At 55.2% G+C, this 16,409-nt stretch overlaps 1 protein-coding gene across 1 annotated transcript in view; it reads left to right on the top strand.

Moving 5' to 3' along the window:
- Positions 1–16,409, top strand: part of RUNX3 (RUNX family transcription factor 3) — a 37,780-nt gene that overhangs the window by 6,381 nt on the left and 14,990 nt on the right. The gene's annotated exons all lie outside the window — the stretch shown is intronic.

Genomic DNA, 16,409 nt, shown 5'->3' with positions numbered 1-16,409 from the left:
GCGGCGCGCAGGGCATTTCTGAGGGGGTGACGCAGCCAGAGATGCTGTGCCCGGCTTCGGAGGCCGACTTGCTGATTTTTAAACTAAAAACGTTTGCAGGTTTCCTCCGCGCCGTGCTTGTATTTGCCTGTCTGTCCGCACGGGCCCAGGAGAGCTCGGAGAGCACCTTCCCCTTTTGGTTAGCGGTGGTTTCGCTTTCGGGTTGTCAAAGGCTCCGGCTGGCAGCGCCCACGGCCGGGGGCTGCGTTGCTTGAGAAAACCAAAGAGACGATTCAACCGCAGAAATGTCTTTCTGTTTTGATCGAGTAGGCTCTCCGGGATGCAGGACGGTGCCTCTCGGTTGAGGGTGACTCTTTGCAAAGGCGGCTGCGAATCGTCCTCGCTGGGCTGGTTTTCGGCGTCGGGCTGCTTTCAGCTCACCTTGGCATCTCCCGTGATGCGAGGAGCGCGGGGAAATGCTCCGGTGCCGTTGGCTGGAGGAGTTTCCTTCTGCCATGAGTATTATTTGCTCTGCGGGACCCCCTCTGCGGCGGGACCTCGTCCCCGGGGCCTCCGTCTCCGGCTTTTTGCCCCGGCTTCACCTTCCTGCTCGCTCAGCACCGCCGCGGGGACCATAAGGCAGAGTTTGTTCCCTTTGCGTGTAAAGCTGTCAGTGCCCAGATTGAAGGGAAGCGGTTTGATCCTTCTAAATATGCTTCAGAAAATATTTTCTGTTGATGCTGTCGTTGGGCCATCGGTGCCCTTTGATGTCAGGCCAGGTGGAGGCTGTTACCTCGGCGAGGGGGTTTTGTTTGCATTGGGGTTTGCTGGATTTTCTTCCCCCTTGATTTTTATTTTGGAGCGCGAGAGGCTTTACGGAGCCTGTCAAGCTGGCGGGCTGGATTTGCAAAGCCGGCGTCCATTGGTTTGGTGGGGTTTTTTTGGTTTTTTTTTTTCCTTTTAAGCCAGAAACACAAGGCAGGTCCCTGTTGTGGGGCTGCGGCAGCGGCGGCGAGCAAACGTGGGTCATGGTGGGTGCTGCAGACACCAGGAACGGGCTGAGCCCGCGGCTGGGAGGGGAAGGCAGGCAGGGCTTGGGCAGGGAATTTCACAACTCTTCCAGGTCAGGAATAGAAACCAGGTCTCCTGACTCCTGGCTCAGCCCCTTATCTTCTGCATCAGATCACCTTTCTAATAATAATAATAATAATCAGGAATACATAAATAATAATACAAGGTGAGATAGTTACTACTCTTGGCGTTTGGTTTGCTCTGACTTCACCGATAGCCAGCGCTTGCCAAACCCCCGCTGAATCATACCCGCTCCTCCTGAATTTCAGCATCTCGGCCGATCGCTCCCGATCTTTAATTTAAATTTTCTGATATGGCTTCGTAGCCAGGCGGGGAGCTGGGGGGCTGAGCCGTGGGCGCGTTGGCCCCGCGCTGTTTGGGTTGGGGCCGTGCCTTCGTTTGGCATAATTAGGCAAAACCGGAGGCTGGAGCGGCTTGTCCTGGCCCTGGCTTGGCGTGCCCGAGGGATGCCCTCCCTGGGACGCCTGCCCGGGCTGCAAGGTCAGCAGTTTTCTGCCTTTTTTTCTTTTTCCCCTGATTTGCGGACCCCAAAACGTTTGTGCCGGCGGTGTAGGCTCCTTAGGGAGGTCTGTGTGGTGTTTGTTTGCTGCTCGTGCCCTTGCCTTGCGTGGACCCCAAAGGCTGATCTCTCCGCCATCCCTGCACCCCCACAGCCCATAAACTGCTGATCTAAGGAGTTTAGACCCAAGTTGTGATTTTGGGGGGATTTTTTGAGATGATCGTAGATTTGTTGGCAGCAAAGGTCATATTTTGCTTCCCAGTTTGACCCTGGGGCTTAAATTCAGGATTGATGAAAACCCAGTCTTGCACTGGAAGAAAAAAATTTAAAAAAAACCCTTTTCTTTGCCACACTTTGGTTTGCATTTTCTAATGAACCTGAAATTAAAAAGGATAATTAAATAATGCCCTTTGCCCTTCCCTCCCTGCAGTCCTCTGCAGAAACCCTCGGTGTGGAAATACCAGCTGCAAAACGATCCCAGCTTGCTCGTGGAAAGCCGGCGTGGTTTTCCCGGTTAGCCTGCCACTGGGTGGCTCTCCGGCATAGCACCCTTCGGTGCGCCGGCACCCGCCGGGCTGGCCGTCCGTCCGTCCGAGCCGGTACGGCCCCGGTAATAACCGCCTTCGGCCCAACGCGCCGCCTCACGCTGCCTTCCCTGCTTGGCTTCGGGAGGTGAGAGCTGCCAGCAGGAATTGCAATTTTTGTGTGTGTGTATTTATTATATATACTTTTTTACATATATATATGTAAATACATATATGTGTGTATATATGTGCATATATATATGTGTGTCCACAAAAAAATGTGGGTTTTTCCCCTTCTTGGCCGCAGCGGTGCAAACGCGAGGGACGCGGTGTGTGCTGGCTCCTGTTGCGCAGGATCCGCGGTGGCCGGGGCTGGAGGCGGGATGTGGGGCCGGGGAGGGGCTGGTGTGAGCAGGCAGAAAAGCACCCTTAATGTGGAAAGAATTGCCCATTTGTCTTGGTATCCTGGGAAAGCCCTGGGCATCGTCTTCTCAGATGCGGCGAAATTCCTCCAGCAAACGTTCTCGTGGGGTTTTTGGGTCAGAAACGCGGCTGGGCTCCATGCCCCACCTCTGAGCATCCCATTCATCTTCCACCCCTGCCCCATCGCTTCATCTCAGCCCTTGAGCAAGGCTTTTAACTAGAGCTGCGCCCAGAAAAACTTCTGAGGAGGCTGAAATCGAGGCGAGTTGGGCGAGAAATCGCAGGGAAGCGGGTGACGGCCAGAGCCCCTCGTGGGGCCGGAGCCTGGCCGGGGGGACCGGGAGAGCTGGCCCGCGGGGCCGGAGGCTCCTGCTCGTTTGAAGGACCCACAGCCAAGCGCCGGGGCCGGCGTGGGGCTGCCGACGGCGGTGGCTTTGGCCGGACCGCCGGACCACCGTCCCGGCTGCTCTGCTGCGGTCCCCGAGCATCCCGCAGGCTCCGGCCGAGTGCCCCGCTCGCTCCGAGATATTTTTTTCTTGTGCTCAGGCTCTTTCTGGGTTAGATCTGGAGCAAAAAAGGGCATTTTTTCAAGTTGACACCTTAGCTCTAAACAAATGGCGCAGCGGGTGCCAAGTGTTGACATACTTTGTACAAACAGGAAGTAATAAAATATTTTAACTTCCTGTGGAATTTCCTTCTTTTTTTCCCCCCTTCTCTGCAGCTCTTTAGCAAGAGCCCGACTCGGCCGAGCTGCAGCCCTGCTGCAAAGCCCTCTCGCATCCACAGCTGCTTGCAAAATAATCCACAAGAGGCAGAACGTGGAAAAATGAATAGCTGGAAGCTATACAGGGCTGTTCAGTCTGTTCCTGGGTAAATGGGAGCATCTCCAGGGCCTCCCCCATCACACCCACCTGCTGGCCGCCCTCCCTCGCCCTTCCCTTCCCTCCGCTCGCACCTCCGCTGCTGGCACTTCTGCTCGCGCCGGCCCCTTTCTGCCCATCTCCTGGGAGCTCTTGTGCAAAGCCTTTTTTTGCCTTTAAATGTCTTCCCCCCCCCTTGACTTTTTTCTTGCTGCCATTCAGTCTTCCTTAACCTCTCTCCCCGCTCTCTAAACCCCCTTTGCCCTTAACCCCTTGTTTCTGATTCCACCCCATCCCTGCTGTCCCGGTCACTGTGTCGAGGAGGAAAGGGAGACCAAGAGGACTTCATCAGCCCCTGGGGAGAAGCGCATCCACAGCCAGCTGTGCTCGCCTGGGGTACAGACCACCCCCCGGCTGCGAGCGTGCCCGAGCCCCATGTGCCGGGGAGGCGGGAAGGGGTGCAAGGCAGCCGCGCCGGGATGCGCGGGGCCCTCGCCGCTTGCATGGCGAGGGCTTGGACCGCTTTGAGGGTAAAGTTGCTTTCTGAGGTTTAATGCTGCGTAGGTTTGGGTGAATGGAGCTGTTTTTCTTGCCCCCCTCAGCAAAGAAGGCGAGGAGAGGAGGGAGCGGGGTGCTGGAGCGGGGTGCTGGGGGCTGCAGCCCTCGCCCGGCAGCGCAGACCTCCCTGCTCTTACATTGCAGTTTAATTTTCTCCTGTCCTGGGCTGAATTGCAGTTGGACTTGATGATCTTAAAGGTCTTTTCCAACCTAAACAATTCGATGAATGATGAAATGGAGGGTGAGGCAGGGAGGGCTGTAGCTTGGGTTTCCACACCTGAAGAGCGAGGGCAGGAGGGTCCCCGTGTCCCCCCTCGCTGCCCCCTCGGGCACACGGCAGCGCGAGTGCTGGCGGAGGGGCTGGTGCTGGTTGTTGGTGTCCCCCGCCCTGCTTGTTTGGGGTGTGCACGTCAGAGATGCGGTGCTTTCGGTCGTGTCCCCGCTTGGTGTGACCACAGTAAGTGCCAGGAGCGCGTCCCCATGCTGCAGCGTCCGCAGGCTCGGACCGGGAGGAGGAGGGGGCTTGTGGCTGGGCTCCCCCCGGCCAGGCAAGACCATTTCATATCCCCTCTCCCACCATCTTGTCCCGCAGGGTTTTTCTAACTGGGCCCCATCCTGCACAGGCACAAATCCCCTCCGTGGCCACTTTTCCTCCCCAAAAGGCTTCTTCCCCGCCATGTCCCTGGGGAGGGAGCGATGGGGCCGTGCCGGGAGCGGTGCCACCCCGGAGGGGACAGCCCGGCGGCCGCCAGCCCGGCTCCCTGCGAGCACTCGCTCCCCCCTCGCGCGGCACGTAGCCGGCGGGTGGAAAGGCTTCTCACCTCCCACGGCTCTGAGTCGTTTCCAAGAACCGCTGCTTTTTGCTTTCATATTTTCGAGAGCCTCAGCTGGGTGAGGGTTTCCCTCCCCACCTGCCCCCCGTGCACGACGTCAGCCGCAGCCGCAGCCCAGCCCCGCGCTCTCAGATGGGAAATGAAGAGTTTGGGATCTGCAGAGGGTGGAAACCCCCTTGTCCGTGCCTGTGCAAGGTGTTAGTGGCATCTGTGTCCCCGGGGTGCTGGCGGCCAGTGGGTGCAAGGCTGCGGCTTGGGTGCTGCTTGCCCTTGAGCACCCCGTGCGCTGGGGGCCCTTGGCTTCAATACGGGGCAGAAAAGCAAAAAAAGTGGGAGAAAGATTGACTGTAAAGGGGAAAAATCCCATCTGTAAATCCAGCCTGAAGAGGGCTTTGCCGCTGTTAACAGCGGGGTGCTGGGGGGGCTGCGGGAGGAGGGTGCCCGTGCCCCGGGTGCCCCCAGCCCCGCTGGAAGGGCATTTCTTCCAGCAAGCACTTGTGCTGCCCAGGTGGCAGCCGGGGAGCAGAAAGGGTTGTATCAGCACTTACCGGGATGACACACACCTCGCCGTGGCTTCCCTCTCCATCTCGAAGCCGCACTGATAAAAGCAGCGCCCTGAACCACCCCGTGCTGGTCGGACCCGCCAGCCTGGACACACCTCGGCACCGCTGCCCACACCCCCTATCTCGCCGCCTCCATCTCGCTTCTCATCCCACGCCCAGCGCCTCGCCGGCCCGGCTCCCCCAACCCCGGCGTGTCCGCAAACCACCCTGAAAAAGCCTTTCTCACTATTTTTTTTTTTTAATTTAAGGTGCATCTGAATCCATTTTTCTTGAGTTCAGAGGAGTCTGTGCTGTGGACTTCTTTTTTTTCCTTTTATTCCTAGGGATGCTCTAGTTTGAGGCTAGGGAGACAAAGGATGCGCAGGGCCGTGCTAGCAAGGCAAGCGATCCCCCTGCCGCTTTTCCCATCCCTCGTGGCTGCAGATGAGTCTGAGATTTACCACCAGAAATAGCAAAACTGAAACCTGTTTTACTCAGGGAAGGGAAAGGAGGTGCAATATTCCACCCTGTTAATCAGAATAACCTCTGTAGAGGCCCCAACGTGATGCTAACAACTAGAAATCGCTAGGCATCCCCTAGGAGATGGTGCTGCCCTAATTCGAGCCTCCCATCCCGCCCAGTTTGACCCGCAGATTTTGGGCAGGGGGGTGGGAGGCCGAATACCCGGGATTTGCATTCACCTTGGGATTTGCGTTCACCTTGGGCTGCGTTAGGGAGCTTCAGTGCTTTAATTTGGACGGTTGCATGCGTGGAGCCGGTCCCCCCCCGCCGCCCTCTCTGCGCGGCGCTGGGCTCGACCCCCAGACCAGCGCCGCTGCCCCGCAGCCCCCGAGCGCGGCGGGGATGGGTTGTTCGGAGGCGAAGGCGGCTTGCCCAGAGCCGGGGCCGTGCCGTGGCTGGGTGAGGCCGAAGAGCTGAGTCAGCCCCTCCGCGCTCGCTGGCAGCAGGGCTCGGATTTGGGGGTTTCGGCGGTGGGAGCTTCCCCGTGGCGCTTCCAGGCTCCTGTTTGTTTTTCCTGGGGTACAGCAGCCCTGTGCAAACTTGACTCCTTTAGCAGTATTGAATTTTCATGGCTTAATGGCTTAAATGCCATCAAAAGTACAAAATTATGTGTTTAATATATTGCAGAGTTGGTTATTTCCTTGCTAACTTTTGGGTTGTAATGTCTTTAAAAGCATTGATGGTTTCTGGCAGGATTTTGGGCTCCTTGGTAATTGCTTGTAACAACGAGCATCTCTTTAGGGCTTCCCTCATTCACACCATTTTGGGGGAAAAAGGGAGAGAGAGATGAAGCAGAAATGTTCCCATTTCCTTCGAGAAAAGTGGCTGCATGGGGCTTGCGCAATTAACCTCAATGGTCCCTAAATTCACCCATCCCGGCCCCGCCGGACACGGTGCTTCGTGGAGGGGACGTTGCCGGCACTTTGGGGAAGGCAGAGCCGCTCTCGGGGAGCGGGGCCGATGCCGGGAGCCCCACGGCAAAGCTGTCGCTTGCCCCCCAGCCCGGTGGGGATTTTGGCCAGCCGGTCTCGGGATGCTTTGTCACTTGGAGCGGGGGGATTTGTGTAAATCCACACCGTCCTTCCTCCACACGGGGAAAAAAAGGTTTTTCTCATGGTGTTCTTATGATTCAAAGCAACTTTGAGAAGAGACAGGGACCTGGCAGGGCCGGGTGCGCTGCGGGGAGGCTTGGGGCGATGCAGCGTGGCCCACCGGGATGCCAGCTCCGTGACTCTGGATGGTGAAATAAAATCTGTAGCTTTCCCATTCCTGGGACACAGGGAAACTGGGATCTACAGAGTGGCAGAGGTCAGCGAGGGACAGCCTGAAATAGCTGTGGATGAGGAAGAGGGGCAGTTGGACGGGGTTGCGGGATGGGAGCCAAAGAGGAGCGAGGGCAAAATGCTCCCCTATTGCCGTATCGCGACGGGCAGTTTTGGGACCCCACGGTCTGCAGCGTGCCCAGGGCGGTGACGCCCCGTGTTTGCTGCGCCTTTTACCCTCGGAGATTCGATACGGGCTTGGCGAGTGCTTGGAGAAGAGATAATAAATTATTACAGGGTCTTGCGCGTCTCAGAAGCTCGAATGGAGACCCAGGACGGGGGCTGCGTCGTGCCAGTATTGTACGATTGCAGATCTTTATCTTGGCAAAAAGGCTTCCTCGTGGGGATGCGCAGAACTTGAACTTGAGATGTTTCCATAATTAAAAGCAGGCTCATTGCTGATGTGCTCCCGTGGGGTGATAGTTTTGGGTATTATTAGGGTCTTTTGTTTTATTCCCCTACTTGTCCTTAGCTAGATATAAATACACAGACATTTCCCAGTTTGTCCGGGAATTGGGGGGAAAAAAAAAGAGAAATGGTGAAGAAAAAGGAAAAATACGGAAAAAAAAAAAGACTACTCAATCAATCAAACCAACAAGATCATTTAAATAAATAAATGACCTCACCACTTCCTGGACAGTTATTTGTCAATGTAAAGTTGCTATAATCTGTTCTAATTTAAAACGCGGTGCTTAAAATATGCGGATTTCCCACTTCTTGAGACCTGTCCCCTTCCCTGGGGAGGAAGAGGAGGAAATCCTGAGTGACACTTTCCCGCTTCCCTATGAACTCTCAGCTCTGGACGTGCTGCAGCCGTCCGAGATGAACGTTTGCAGCAATGCTGCGGGCTCCGTACGGCCGCCCGGGAGCTCTGGCATCGCTGTCGCTGGCAGGGGACCCGCCACGGTGCTCCCTGCGGTGGCCCCTGGGCACGGAGCGGGTGATGCTGGCCGGGGGCATCAGGCTAATCCCGGCCGTGCTCCCGCCTCCGGTTTTGGAGGACGGAGCCTGTGCAGAGCTGGCGGGTCTCTGGTCTCTGCTTCTCCCCGCACTGATCCAGCCCCGCAGAGGGTCCTACCCGGGGGAGCGAAAGGGCTTTGGATGGGCTGTAGGCTTTTTGGGGTGTCCTGAAACAAGGCAGGCATGAGAAATCCTCGGTGGGAATGAAACGTATTTTAATCTGCTAGTTTTATTGGTGTTTTCTCTGCTGTCCCCTGGCTGCTGTTGGGGCTGGTGCCTGGGATGGGGCACTTGCATGGACGGTGCCCGAGAGCCCAGACCACCCCATGCCTCCTGCGTGGAGGGCGTCCGGCTCCATCCCACCCTTCCCTGTCCCGTTTGCTCTTTGGATGGAGGCAAATGAAAAGCAAACGCCAGCTGGGGCGAGGGGCTGGGAGGACGGCGTGGCACGGGTGCCATCACTGCTCACCCCAGCAGCAGCTCGCGTGGGGCACTGCGTGCCGCCCGCTCTCGCCCTCCCGCTGCCGGAGCCCTTACAGATCTCCCTAAGGCCCCGTTACCTGGGGCCTTGGCAGCGAGCGGCCGGGCGGGAGGCAAAGGATGCGGTTGAACCCGCATCTCTGGGAGCACGGAGGAGGCCCGCGGGCGGTGGGGCAGCAGCCGGCCCCCGGCTTGGGGAGGGATGAGGAGACGCCGGCTCCCGAGTTCACGCAGGAGCCCTTGCAGATCGGTACTTGCTGCGCAGGAGGGTTTCTCTGTTTGTATTCCCATCGCTAATGTGTTTTGATCCCAGAGGGGAGATTTGCACCCTTTGGTATCTGCCGAGACCGTCCAGGGCATTGTTTTCTTGCAGAGGCAGTTCGGGACCGCTGTTGATACATGCATCGCAAGCAATTATGTTAAACTACCTCCTCCTTTAATTTCTTATAGGCATTGCTATCCAGTTAACCCCTTCGGGGTCCGATCCTGCAGAGACGAGGCAACGGGGAGTCGGGGCTCAGCTCTGGGCGGGCTGGATAAAAATCCCTGGGGGAGAGGAGCAGCCCGGCAGTGGGTTTCGGTGGGTCAGGCTGTGCGAGACCCCCGGCCCCACGTGGGACCCGCTCAGCCCTCGGCAGGGCACGGGGACATCCCGAGGGACGCCCGGGGGCTTGCAGAGCCGAGCGGGGACAAGGGTTGCCCAGCCGCGCTCAAAGCAATGGGTTTGCATCGCCTGGGCCTTTGGTGCTACAGCTCGAGGCTGTAATCCCGGCCTCTAAAGAAGTATTAATCGAGCAACCAAAATTACATGGGCTCCAGTAAATTCACTCCTCTAATTATTTTATTTGCCACATATAGTAAATTCCACTTCTCCTTTTATAATCACCTCGTGCATAATAACTTCAAAATCATTTCACTTAAAAATGACCAATGTTTTCTAAGCAAAGCAGTATTGGGAGTCGGAACAGGGAAATTATTTTTGTGCGCATTGTACAAAGAAATCTTTGTTGAAATTGGTTGCAACGCCTCCTGCTTTTGAAAACTTTGTGAAAACCCCAGGGCACGATTCTCAGCTGGGGTAGAAGAGGCGTACCTGCCCTTGCTTTGGAAATAAATCAGAACTGGAGAAGTGGGCATTTGGAGAAGTGGGCATTGATGGTGTATTTGGAGAAGATTAAACCGGAGCAGAAGGAGCCTCTGGTGGATGGGGATGTTTGGAGAATGGCGTTTCATTGACGGCTTCTGGCAGAAGGACGTCGGCGGTGTTCCGATGCCGTGCGCGGGGGCGAGTTGCGCCAGGTGCTGTACAAGGAGCCAAAGACATTCCTGCGGGGTCCAGCGGCGCGGCCCGAAGGGAGCTGTGCAAAGGGACGAGCGGGCTGGGGCGGGGTGCAGGTGACGGCCACGTCGCCACTAAACCGGGGTATTCGGGAGCGTTGCAGCGAGGCTGTTGGTGAGCTTCGCTCCTTCGCAAAGGGGCAGTGCTTCGCCCCGTGCCTCAGTTTACCCGTTTGTAAAGTGGATCTAATGACCCGCTGGGCAGCAGGTGACGCAGGAGCACTGCACGTATGTGGAGGTTGTTGTCGGTGAGGATTTATTGAGCTGTAGCTGGGACTGCATGTTGCAGGGTTATTAATGCAACACGGCCCCGCTTCCCTCGGGTGGGATTGCGAGCTCAGGAGGACAGTGCGAAGGGTCAGGGACTGGAAAAGAGGGAAAAAAAAAAAGTCAATGCTAAAAGGCAAGTTTCATTTCAGGGAAGACAACAGCTAAAGGACCAGAACTATCAAACAAAACCGCAAGATCACATCAGATGTCAGGGCAGGACACGTCTCGTTTCTCCCTCTCGAAAGGGCTTATCAGCGCAACCAATCACTTTAATGATGTGGCGGAGGGAGGAAGGGGATTTGACTCAGAGCGAGATGAAATTTAGTTCCTAAGACCCTTCTCTTCCGCTGCTGGCGACCAGTCACCTGTTCTGCAATCAGCCAGAGATAAATCATATCCTGCAGCGGAAGGTGCTTAGACATGATTTTGCATTATTTTATCTTACTCTTTCCAGTGAATTTACGCACTGTAGTGGGAGAGGGGGGGAGAGAGGGGAAGGAAGAAGAGGGACCCAGCAAGTGGTGAGTGGCCCCGGTGCCCATCTCAGCCTCCGAGCCCCTGCACCGAGGATGACGGCAGCGGGAAACGCTGAGCGGCCAAGCCCCGTGCCGCCGTGCCTCCCCGCGTGGGGCTTCCCAGCCGAGCACATCCCAAAACCACACGCGGGAGCAGGCAGCCACGGGCCCGGTGCAGCTCCCCTGCCTGCTCACAGCCCGTGCACAGCTCGGCTTTGGAGGAGCAGCGTTGCAGAGAGGATTAAGGGTGCCGTGCAGGTAGCGTTGCTCTGGGGCTCTTGCTTACAGCGTTGCGCTGTGCGTGCTGGCAAAGCGCGGCGGGAGCTGTAATTACCCGACATACCAGCCGGTCTCTGGAGACGGAGCTTGGAGCTCAGTGCTGGGATCGGGGGATATTAACATTCAAATGTCAGGGCTCGGCTCCAGCTCTGTCCTAGGGCAAAGGGGAAACCCAGCGCTCAGCATCCTCAAACCTTGGGAAAGTTTGGGTCTGATCTGGGTTGCGCCGTGTTACCGAGAGCACGGGACCGGCTGGCAAAACGCTGCTGCGTGCAGTCGGCTGCCGCGCGGCCCCACAGCGCCAGATGCATCTCGTATCCCTTAGCTGTACCACGGCACATTCCTTGCACAGGTCTGAACCCGGCAGATGGTCCTCCCCATCCTGGGCAGAGAATCCTTAACCAGTGTCACCCAAAGGAATTTGATGTGCTTGCCCTAATGGAACAGGTTATTAACTGGGAAAAACCAGCTATACTGGTACCACGCAGGTCCCATTTCAAGTTGCTAGATAGCAGGCATTAACTCACTGTAAACTGGCATCGTTCCACTGATCTACGCAGTGACAGCTAATATATGCAGCTGAAAATCTGATCTCAGACGTGGCTGAGGCAATACCAGCTGGATGTACTTGAGATCTGTCTGCTTCCTCCCAAGTGCCCAGCTTGGAAAGTTTTGAATCGGGGGTTTTGCCTAATTCCCTGAGAACTGGATCGCAGCCCATAAATGAATTTTGCCTTCCTGGAAATGGGAGCAACTGCAGAGAAGTCAGCGAGGCTGGTGGGTTTGCACCCTGTTACGAAAGGTGCTGTATTTCCCGCGGATGTGCACCGATCTGATAGTTTGTGACACACAGGGTGAAATTCTCAGATCTGCAAATCAAAACTTTTAAAAACCACCTAATTCACTCTGCAGTCTCAGAGCCAGATTTTCAGAGGTCTTTAAGGATGGAGGATGCGGGAAAGCACTTGCGGGCATTTTCAGCAAGGCACGAGTGGGCTAAATGCTTAAACCCGAGGGATTTTACCCAGTCTGCTGCTGAGAATGCCCCCAGCTTTACCTGCGCTGTAAAGTGCTTTAAATACTTTCGCAAATCCAGAAAGGCTCAGTCTCCCTGCTGAAACCCTGGGAACGGGAAGCCCGTGTCCTTCAGGGGTTTGTGCTGAAGTTGCGTGGAAATTTGGGTGTGATGTTCCTTTTGATTTGAACGTGGGCCACGGCTCTCGCATCTCAGGAGCTTTGGGAAGTGCTACCCTAGATTTCTCTTTGAATATCTGAATTAATGCCCTGCTTTGTTTTCCTTCCAGAGGGCTTAGTTTTGGGGTCTCCCAGTGTAATAAAAGGCCACGACAGGATTTATCAGAAGCTGCCCTGCTTGGAAGGCCTCCCGTCGCAGGGCGGGCAGGGAGGGAGGCAGAGGCAAAGCCGAGGGACTAAGCCGTAAGTGAGAGGAGATGAGGGGCTTGCGAAGCCAGCTAATCAATACCAGGCTGCCTAAAACGAGCATCTCTCCCGCTGCTGGAGCTTCAGACAGTAAAAAACCTACTGTAAATGCAACATATCTCTGTGCTTCCTGCCAGCTGGCCGGGAGCCAGCCTATTTCCTTCAAAAAGAGGGATATTTATTTTCATCCTTTTAGAGGCAGCCAATTCATCTCAGACCACCACCAGCTAAAAAAGCTTTATAAATTAGCAGCCCCTTTTTTTTTTTTTTTTTTAATTCTCTCCCCCACCCCCTTAAATATTATTTTCCTTTCGTTGTTCAAGTCGGTGTAAATCCTCTGCCAGGACATGCGAGCCGAGGCGCATTGCGACACACTCCCCTTTCTCTCCAAGCTGGAGAAAGACAGTAGCGGTAGTGTCTCACGAAAGCCAGAGGAAACCAAAGCAAAGCCTCGCCGTGACTGATTCTCTTTCCAAATGGCGTAAGCAGGCCAACTTCAAACATGTGAATAATGAGTTATCTGTGCTTGACTTTGTTCGGCAGCAGAAGAGACAGTTCCTTCTAACATTTTCCTCCCGCTCCCTCCTGTGAACTTCTGGGCTTCAGCTTTAGAAGTGGGCTGAAGCAGCGCTGGCACTTGCCGGCTGCTGCTGCTCACCGGAGCTCAGCGGAGATCTCCATCCTCCTCCGTGGAGACGTCATGTTTGAGTCCCGTCCAGCTGCCGGCACCGCGGGCAGCCTGGTTCCCGTCTCCACGCTGTCCTCCCCTCCCTCCTTCGCTGGCCATGGGGCTCCACCAAATTCTTCTTGGCCAGGAATTTCCCATGGCGAGTCTCGAGCCGCAGGTGGGTTTCCAGGGAAGACCTGAGGGGCGTTCACGTCTTGCGTTATAGGTGTGCAAAGATGAAACCACCCCAACATCTGCTGTAAGGGACAGGCCTGCTGTTCCCATAACACAGGCGTTTCACATGTGGCTTGTTTCTGGAGCACATGCTGGGACTTGATAGTCTAGCCGAGACTCAGACTGGGAAAAAATTCAACCCTCTGTAGAGGATTGGCGTGTCTCTCTGAAGTACCTATTTTGAGGGCTATAAGAGGGATTTGAAAGGTGTTTTGCGCATTGAGCCGGAGTTTTATCCACTGCTGATCGCTTTTTTGTGGTCCATTCTCACGGACGTGTAGAGACTAAGCCACTGGGCTGTGTGCGGCATGGCTGCACAGGCTGCTCCTGGTGAGCTCCTTCTCGGCTAAGCCGTGGAGTTTGGCTGGTCGTATTTGAGCAGAGCCTTGGGTGAAGGATGGGGGGAGCTTGCCGGTGGGATGCTTGGAGCCTTGCTTTCGTGGTGGACGAGCGGGGGCCTCTGCGGCCACTGACGGCTCGGCTCGAGCTGCTGCCCCAGCCCACACTACCGTCTCCTGGTTCATGTCTCCTCCTCAGTGGAGCTAAGGAAATGATCTGCAAATGCGTGTGTTAATGAACATCCCCCCTCCGAGCTGAAACGCTGCGCGTTTCCTTCGCTCCAGCTTGCCGCCAGTGTTTCGCAGCAAGGCGCCTGGGGAGGGCCAAGCCACTTCCCACCATCTGCTCTCCCGGCCGTTGGTAGCATGAGGCTACGGCGGGGGACGGGGATGGACGTGACACCCAAACTCCAACCCGCCGAGGGCAGAGAGCCGGCTGTGCAGCTCCTTGCCTCTCCCGACAGCAACCCCATATGCATCTAAACACAGCTAAATCAGGGGACCGTGACCCCCAGGCACCCCGGAGGGTGTTTGTTCAAGTCAAATCTGCCAGCTCTGAGATTTTGGTATCACTCAAGCCATGAAATTCCTGGAGCCCCTTTCTACCTTTGATCAACTTTATATTCTGCATCTCAGTAATCTGTGGAAATAAGCTGCTTTTGGTGAACACCATGGACACCCCCCCAGCCTGGAAACCCCCTCCAGGTCCCAGCTTTGGAAGCCACGTCAGGTTGCACACTCCTAGAAGGAAGAGCAGCGTCTGTTTGGTCTTTGAAATGTTTTAATGCAGAAAGCATGTCGTTAAATCATAGCTTTGAGGGCCTGAGCTCCAGTGCGGCACACACTGTTTCGCTGTCTGCATTCCAAGAAAACACCCAAAACTTCCAGTATGCTTCTTATTACTGGCCTAAAGTGTCAAATTCACATCGGCTCTTCCAGCTGGGAAGTGTTCAATGGGATCGTTTGTTTGATATGCTGATACAGATCTTGTTATTACATCAGGATCGTAGGTGATCTGTCAATGTTTACATCATGTCATGTTCAATATTGGAGTTAACTGATTCGGAAACCCGATCCAGCGTTAAAACCCTCGCGCTGTTGACAAGAAGTGCCTAAGGTCAGTAGCTGCCATCATTTTCTAGTACTAAGGACTGTTGTTTCCATAAATATTGACCTGCAAGCCAGTGCTAGCACAGCTGGAAACGCCGTGCAAAACCTCCAACCCAACAGCAGGTTTCGTGCCCCAAAAATTCACAGGTCGGGGTGATTAAGACTTCTCAGACAGATTTCTTGGGATGAGGTCTGGAGCTGTTTGAAGTCGATTGAAAATCCACCCACTGGCTTCAGGAGGCTTTGAGTCAGCCCTTGGGTTAAGCTAGAAACCACCTTCCTCTTCTCTAAGGTATGAGCTATTGTTCGCTTGACGGCATTGGTTTCCTCTCCATGACAGCTGTGGGTAGATGGGGAAGGGCTTTTAATGAAGCCAACCGCTGCAGAAATTAAAAAGCTCAGGTTGTTCTGATGAAAGAAACCCATTAATAGCGATTCTCTCTTGCGTGACAAAGTCTGACGTCCCCAGCTCTAAGTGACAAGTGGCAGGAAGTCCTGGGGAGACAGCCTGCACCCAGCAGGGCTGGCGGCCCCAGCTGCGGGGTTTAACTCGTGCACTGCCTTGTTTCCTACAGTTTAGTGCTGCCCGGTCCCACCCGTGTCGACGGGGTGGGATACGAACCGGAGAGGGTCTAGGAGAGCCGGGAAGGGTCCTGATCCCACCGCAGCTCTGGGCTTTCACTCCTAAATGAGCCCCTGTGTTTGCCTTGCCTTATACTTGCCTCACGTTTTCTACTTTCTTTTTATCGGGACAGTTTTAGGCTTTTGGGGGTTGCGCTGGTAATCGCTGGGTCTCCCCACAAACCAGCCCCTTTTAGAGGGTGTAAGTACAGCACTGCTATTTACTTGAGGCTTAAAAACCCCACGGGGCGGTGCCCGCGCTCAGACAGCATGGGGACCGGGGCGACCACAGCGCAGCATGATGCAGCCACATGAAGCCCTCGCTTAAGTCGTACGGCTGAATAATCTTCAAACACATTATCAGCATAGAGGTCACTTGATTTATTTTTCAGGATTTTCTCCGTCACATGCCAGATACTACCGCAGGATAGGGTTTCAGCTGAGATAGAGGCAGAGAATTTAATTTCCATTAAATTTCTGTGGAACTTTTGATCTTTGAAGTTCTTTTGGCTTCTCTGCTAAGCGCTGCCTGAGAAAACTGCTGAAGGGAAAAACGTAAACCTATTTTTCTTCTTCTGTGCTCAAATGTATACTGATATAATAAAATGTGGACCAAAACAAGACACCTCACTGCACACGCTTTGCCCCTTGGGGCAAGCACCAATACCGTGTGACGGATGCTGCTCACGTCCCCGAAGGCCCTCAGATAACGCAGAGATGCCCGAGGTCTAGGGACGGACAGAGATTAGAAGAGATCGTTTATGGTGTTGATTTGAGGTTTCCTTGGTTTACTTCACACAGCAGGGAAAATACATTTTCAAAATACCGCTGGGTTTTGCTTTCTGCTGGGAGTTCGTCCTTACCGAGTTTCGCTCTCTGGCGTCAGCACATTTTTGTGCAGTTTGGACTTTTACACAGGCGGGAACCTGGGATTATAGCGGGGGGGGGCGGTGGGGCTGGCCTGGATGCGGAGCTCCCAGAGGAGGGTGAAAGCCCCTCAAAA

The sequence above is a fragment of the Platalea leucorodia genome (assembly GCF_965183815.1).
Source record: "Platalea leucorodia genome assembly, chromosome: 18".
NCBI lineage: Eukaryota > Metazoa > Chordata > Aves > Pelecaniformes > Threskiornithidae > Platalea > Platalea leucorodia.
This window is presented reverse-complemented; position numbering and strand designations above follow the sequence as displayed.